Source organism: Rhea pennata, chromosome 12 (genome assembly GCF_028389875.1).
Source record: "Rhea pennata isolate bPtePen1 chromosome 12, bPtePen1.pri, whole genome shotgun sequence".
NCBI lineage: Eukaryota > Metazoa > Chordata > Aves > Rheiformes > Rheidae > Rhea > Rhea pennata.
This window is the reverse complement of record NC_084674.1, coordinates 5,462,668-5,470,000: the sequence shown is the minus strand read 5'-3', so window position 1 is coordinate 5,470,000 and position 7,333 is coordinate 5,462,668. Positions and strand designations below refer to the sequence as shown.

At 46.5% G+C, this 7,333-nt stretch overlaps 1 protein-coding gene across 10 annotated transcripts in view; it reads right to left on the bottom strand.

The window, feature by feature from the left end:
- The window catches only part of FOXP1 (forkhead box P1), a 370,707-nt gene that overhangs the window by 175,835 nt on the left and 187,539 nt on the right, over positions 1-7,333 (bottom strand). The window contains exon 1 of one of the 10 annotated variants that reach the window (XM_062585704.1): positions 5,836-5,927. The exons of the other annotated variants lie outside the window; for them this stretch is intronic. The gene's annotated coding sequence lies outside the window, so the exon portion shown is untranslated. Of the gene's footprint in view, positions 1-5,835; positions 5,928-7,333 lie in introns of those variants that run through there. 10 annotated transcript variants of the gene reach the window in all.

Sequence of the window (7,333 nt, the reverse complement as noted above, 5' to 3'; positions counted from 1 at the left end):
ATTGTATGCAACTTTCACTGCGTAAGGGTATAGAGTCTCGTAAAGGGCAAAATTCAGTCTGTATTAACAGAAAAGTTCTTCTCCATTTTTGACGGCTGCATAAACTGCTGAAGCTTCTCTCTCAAGGCTAATTGCATCATCAAGGTCCTCTGATTAATAACACCTATCCTGTCAACTTTAGAGCATCTGCTGGTCTTTACATCATCTATTTAAGCAGGGCAAATGATTACTGTGATACTGTATTGTGCACTGAATTAAAGCTTCCCAAAGACTTGTGAGTTCTTCCAAGGTGCAACGGGGATCAATACCGAAGAGCGGAGAGCGTCACTGGCACAAGCCGAACCGTCAGAGACGTGCAGAGCCTGCGGCCTCCCAACCGGGTCACCGCGCGGCTGCAGGGTTTAACAGGGGCCAAGCACACCGCCGTTCCCGAAGCGGATCGCTCCGGCGTTCTCCGAGCCTGCCCCCAGGGCAGCGACTCGGCCAGGGGAGCCGTAAGGGCGAGCGGTCCGTGCACCGCGCCGGTGCGCCGCCAGCCCTCCGACACCTCCGCGTCCAGCAGCTACGCCCGCCGCGGAGGCCTTCAAAGGACCCGCACGGGCTCTCTCGCTTTGCTCTCGCTAGCCACCGTCCGCGATTTGAGCGATAATCTACGAGGCAGCAGCTTTGTAGCGCAGAACAGGGAGTATAACCCTGCAAAGTCAGATGGGCTTAAATTTACCGCGGCAAGAAGATCGCTAAATAAATACGTAGATCGGCAGGCTACTCTCTTAAAAGCAACTGGTAGCCAGCTGAAAACTGTTCATTTATTTTATTACCGATTATCACTTTCCAAGAAATCCCCGAAAAATCAAACTAGCGTTTCCACTAGCGGCATCTCCGCAGCAGGGCAGGTGGCTGCTGGCAGCCTCTGCTTCCGCACGTCAGCGTTTCAGGGCACCGACGGCCAAGGCGAGCGCTTCCAGCGCGCGCGGTGAAACTCCCCGCGGGAGTAAGCCCCGAACAGCTAAGTCCTCCGCTTCCAGCAAGTTACTCCTCGCCCAAGAACATGACTGTGAACGAGAGCCTATCAAACCCCAACCTCCTCTTTCCTCCCTGAGCAGCAAAAGCAAGTTTTCAAAACAGCTTTTGCTCAGTAATGGATCGTTTTTGTGTAAATCATGATTCCAAAGTTGACAGCAACAAAAATTCCTTAGTTCTCGGAGACAATTTCATTTTAAATAGCTTATTTCCATAAGCGGAGCACGAATCAATTCCACTCAACCTGACAAATAAGTAAGGCCAAGGATGTAGCATTTAAAATTCAAAGATAACTAAATGGAAGCAGAATTGTATTTAGACATGATAGGACCTGGAAACAGGTTCCCTTCCTCTCTTACGCTGAAGCTGAACAGCCATGATATGATCAAACAAGTTTTCACTTCTGCCTTGTAAATAAAATCAAAGGGCAACAGTCCTTTTTCTCTGACGTCTGTAGTTAATAAAGAAAGAATAAACATTACCTACTCTTACATTAGGAGGGAGGAGGAGAGAACATTTCTTAATCTCTTTCCAAAGAGGATTAATCTACAGCATATTTCCACCCCAAATACTAATGAAATGGAACATTTTCCCTGCAGTTTTCTGGAGGGGGTGTTGTACCACACCGAAGCCCCTCGTGCTCCCGCAGCCGGCGTGAGCGCGTTGCCGAGCCCCCAGCCTTCAGGTGAGATACTCCACCGAAGAGGGACCGGAGCTTCGGCTGAAAGCGGGCACGGAGAACTACTACCCTGCAGGTTAAAAACAAAAGCCAGCAACCCCGCGCAGGGCCCGGATGGTTCGTTAGATCTGAGGGGCTCCGTGTGCCTTGCAAACATGAATTAATTAGTTCTCTAAAGCAGACGAGCATTTTTACTACTGCAGCTACTAGGAAGCACTCCTGGGCTCACCGGGGAGTTTTAGCACATATACAGGTCTAGGGAAGCCACGTGTGTACCGAAGCGTTTTACTGGGTCGTTTTTACTGTGCCCTAGCAAAGGTAAGAGGGAAAGGCAGCAGCAGAGCCAGGAATAAAACGCACATCTTCCTCGCCGTGCCTCCAAGACATTCTCCCACCCTCAGAAAAGGAAGCAGGACGGGAAGGCTATTTTCGGCCCAAGCCACCCGAGCTTACAAGCGTCTGCTGCAAACGCAATGCCTTATCAAAACAGGTGAGAGCCAATGCCAGCTGGACATTCCCATTCCCCCGGAGAGCTCTGCCACGAGGTTGTTTTTCTATTATTATTTTTGAGCTGAATATTTACATGTCTGACTCTAAATAGGCTTTGGCACCCTGCAAGGGAACCAAACGCGTGACCCTGGATCTCGCAGGGCTACGGGATCGGCCGGACTCTTGGGAGGCATTTGAGGCATGCGGGTAGTAGGAAACGATTAAGAAGGGAGCAGAGGTTGAGGAGGGACATATCCTTACAAATGCACTGTTTTCTCCAAGAAACCAGAAACTCTCCAAGAAACTCCAGTGGAAAGGCTGAGGAAGAGCTGGAGTGCCAGGGCAGGACACCACCGATGAGGAAGCGAGGATGAACCGAGGCTGCGGTCAGGTTTATGTCACCTTTGAAGAGTTTTACATGGTCAGGTAAAGCTGAGAATCTAACCCGTGGGAGGAGAGAAGATGCTACTCTAAGAATCTGACTATTACAGGATTAAGTGCTACAAGCCCAATCCTCCCCTCGGATGGCACTGAACACCAAAACCTGGCCCGAGGGGCTCAGGCGAGGAGGTCTGTCCAGGCGTGTCGGTAGCATCTCCGCAGCACACGGAGGAGAATACTGTCCAAACCTGCACGATCTAAACATAGGTGACTTTAAAATATTAAGTATTTATTTTGGGGAAAAAAAACGCAATGGAAAGGAAGCCAAGACACACACATTTCTTTTGGGAGTAAAACATGCCCCTCAGAGACTTAAATTTGACTGCACTATGTACTTGCATCATGCTTAAAAACATTTGCCAAGCATACAAAAAAACAGAAGTTCACTGTCACACAGCTTATTTCCCTATATTCCCTCCGAATGCACATATAGGGCCAGTTTGTTAGGGGGCGGAGGTGTGTAGCAAAGCAAAATCTAGCCAGACATGACACCATAACAGTGAACAATAAAAGCAAGTGCAGCATATGTGCTGGACATTTTATGAAAATAACCCAGCTACTGTTTTAACTTCTGTAAATTTTCGTGTGCATAAGTTTTGAATTCAGTTTCGGCTGTGATTTGACTCAGCCAACCCTTTAACTAATATTTATGTGTGAATTCAGTGCTTTCTTCTAGGAAATGTATTTTTTACTTTCCAAATCTTTTTTTCTACAGAGCCTATCATGCTAAAAGCTGGGGATTTTTTTTCTTTTCTTCTCTTAATGCTAAGATTTTTTCTCCATCTAGCTGCTAAGATTCTCCCGGCTATAAGATCTGAAATGGTAGCAATAATTGTATTTCCTATTTTATTATTCCTAATTGCCCCTTTGATCAAAATCCCATGCCGTTTAACCACATCCCATTTGTATGGTCATCCTTCAAATCGGTTCTGAAGGCAGAAAGAGTCATTTCCCAAGGAAAAACTACAGGATCTAGGTTTCCCTTTACTGCACACACATGGAATTCAGTACATTTGGCACCAGTTTAGCTTGTTTTCATTTCATTCTTCCTTTTCATATTTGCTTCATTCTAAAAACAATGTAAAGCTTCCCATTCTCTGGGAAGGACCAGTCACTTCTTCGTGATGGCTTGTAGCACATCCAAGCAGATTCAATCTCGTCTTCACAGAGAAGACACCAATGATCACAAGAAATATCCTGCAGCGGAAATAGCTGAACCATGGGTCTCTAAGCTTTGCTGAGCATACAGGGAAAGTCCTAACTCAGCATAAAGCCAAGGAAATTTTTCATACACAGCCGTCTTGTTCCTCCCAAAGTCCAAGGGTAAATTCTGTTTGCAAAGAAACAGGCAAGTTTCTCCAGCTGGCAGACTGCCCCTCTTTCCTGAAGTGCCCGTCTCTCTCTCACAGACCTCTGTGCTTGGGAGACGCGACTTGCTGCAGCTCCTCTGATAGCTCTAGCCTTGGCCACCAAGAATGCGCTTGCTGGAGCCACACCAAGAAACCCTGCTTGCTTGTGGCCACCCTCTGGATGCCGCATCCCTGGAGCAGAAGAGCACAGGACCAGCAGACAGTACCTGCCCCATGTGCAAACAGAAGAGTGTTGCCTGAGTCCATGTGGTTGCTAATAATGGTGTAAACCCTGTGAACCTCAGAGAACTCAAACAGAGCAGCTTTTGATTTCGGCCATGCACCTGAAAGCAGCATTTGTTCTCAGTCAACTTCCTCAAAGTGATGGTCTCAGGAAACTACATAAGCAGTCTAGCTCAAGAATTTGCAGTTCTTTGGAAAAAGAACATGATCTTTTTAAAGGCCATCCTTAGGCTAAGTGTTTTACTTGGAGGAGAAGCCAACATGAAGCCAAGTTCAACATAACCAAGGCCGAAGACTCGCACCTGAAGCGCGCACAGCAGAGAGCTGGGGATTTCACAGTCTGCCTCTGTGACCTACACCCACTCACAACTGCTGAGGGACCAGCAGCTACTGCTTTTGTTTCTCTCGCTTGGTCCCTTTTACCACTGCTCAATTTAGTCCCAAGACAGAAGAGGGACAGTAAGGGAAGGGCCTGACCGCGTGGCTTATCCAAGGCCTTTTACTAACAGCTTTGCTCGATACACTTCACTCCTCTGCTTGAAGCGTGTTCGCTCAATGCGATTTCATCACATTTTTCTGTCCATTCTGTCAGTTCAGGCAGACATTCATATTCTCCGGTAGCAGGAAACACTTCTGCTGCAAAGAGAGTATGTGCAGCCATAAGAACTAAAGGTTCACAGATTAAAAAAGCCCTAACAGCTGCCTGACTTGTACAATTATTATTTTGTGTACATCCATGACCAGTAGCAACACGCAGATTCACTCAGATTTCCAAAACATCACCCTTTCCAAGCGCTCATGTGGCGAGGCAGCAGTCCGGCATCAGGGAACTGCTAGCAAAGTCCCTGTATGCTGGAAAAGCAAAGCATCTGGACACACTTTCTAGGGTTTTCTCATCAGAGATATCTGTCCACCACCTAGAGCTGTGAAAAGATGCGTCCGCAAATACGGACAAATTGACAAGAATGGAAACAGGGATTCTTCACACTCAGAAACTTGCAGTCAGCTTGGTTCAGTCAGATTTTAGAAGCCCAAAGGCTTCTTTGCCAGGAAGCCAAAGGCTAATTTGCTATTTCACACTGATAGAAAGCTATTTTCCTTGGCAATTAGTAAATAACATCACAAATTCCTAGACCTTTTTCTCTGGATACCAGTAAGAGAAGCTAAAAAGCATTACTGAGATAGAGATCAGAGGTCTATTTTTGTTTCTATGTCTTGAAATCCATGACTTTGAAGGGGTAAGTATATTAGCATATGATTACTCTTTAATCTGGTGTAGTTACAGTTCTCGAGAGTGGTTCAGTGGCTTTGCTCTCAGCCAAAAGTATTTCTGTGAAGACACACTCATCTGGCTGGGAAAGTGCAAGAACAAGGCTGTTTGTAAACAAAGCTGTGAAGTCCACCTCCCATGAAACTCCAACCTCCACAAAGTAACTTTCTGCAGAAGAAATTACCAAATGTGAAAAATTCCTTCGAAATCAGTAATCCCAAATTACAAAGAAACACTCAAACAGGACTGCACGGTACCACATTTGAACTGGTATCCCTTTTAATTTCCCACCTGATTGGGTTGAAAAGGTTTGTGGGTTGGAAAGTGTGGAAAGAGAAACTTACTGATAATTGCAATCCAGGACCAGATTAAAGAGGGAGGATGATACAGGGAAAATCTTCTTCATAAACGAATTTCTTTATCCAGAATGAACTGAAAAGGTCCTGTGAGGGGAGGAAGGATATGTGTTTCGTTAGGACAAAGAGGGTAGGAAAAACTGTGCCTGAAACCTCCTTTGAAGGCAGCCCTTACAACACACAGCTTCTTTAAGGGATATGTATTAAAATGACTTTGGAAGAAATATTTTTATCTCCCAAGAAGATTAACACTGAAGTTTCTGCACTGTACACTGTGTCATCATTACATCCAAGAAACACTAAAAAGCACCAGAAAAGATTCTCTTATCTCATCTTTTAGTCCATCACACTTTCATCTGCCTGCTTGGGCCAGAAATCTCTCCATGACCCAAGAGACAGGTGCTTAGTAGAGTCATTCCTACAGAAACTGAAGATATAACACCTCCTGCATGGCCTACAGCATCCTAAAGCAATACATACACTATCTTTAAAAGAAAGAGAAGGGCTTGAAGACAGGAATATTGCTAAGAGATGAAGTCAAGAACTTCATGGGCTTCAGAGACTGAAATTTCCAGTGTTACTAAAATATCTCTAACCTTCTGGTGTGGCCAGGGAGAGCTTGGTCCACATTGCTCTGCTTTGTAAAAATCCCTTTCCCTGTGTGTGCGTGGGGAGCCAGAATGTACCTGGTTTCATCAGCCACCTGAACAGCTATGGGCTTGGAGCACCAACCGCACGGGAACTGCTGCCGGGGTGCATCTCTCACGCACGCTCAGGTGTCAGCCTTACTTCTAGGTGGACAGCCACAGAGCAGGAACTACACAAGCCTTTTCTTCCCTGTGCCCGTTCTGTTTCAGATACAGACACAAAGATTTGACATCGGACTCTCCCTCAGATCAGCTCGCCGAGGAGGCAGTCTGCGTTTAGTCCCGCCTGAAGAGTTAGCCGGTTGACGCTACCATCTTATCTCTGCTTGTCTCCATGGATGTCCTTCCCTGCACCTGCCCCGTGCAGAAGAGGAGCATTGGGAGAATTCAAACCCTATACTCCACATGGCCAGAAAAGTAGGCTTGCTGGGAATGATCATCATGTTTCTCATGCCGAAATCAGGGAACAAATTCAATGGGGCAGTTAGAGGGCCATCAGGCAGCGCTCTGCTGCTGCCCAGCCCCAGCCAGCACATGCGAGCGGTCAGGCTACCAGGGAACAACTGCTGAAAACAAAATGGCATGCGAGAAATGCAGAACTGAGACAAAGTGCAGGCGAGAACCATAAAAACTGAAGTCTCATTAAATGCTGGACAGTGGGTAAATAGAGAACCCTCCTGTTTGTTTGCTGTGCACCGTAAAGGGGAGGAGGCAGGAGTGAAGTGCGTGCTTTGGAAAGCAACAGTTTTTACACTATTCACCCAGGAAGTTATTAAATTGCATGTTTGTGGGCAACTGCACAAACTATTTTTGGTCATGGGACCCTGTGTAAGGAACGG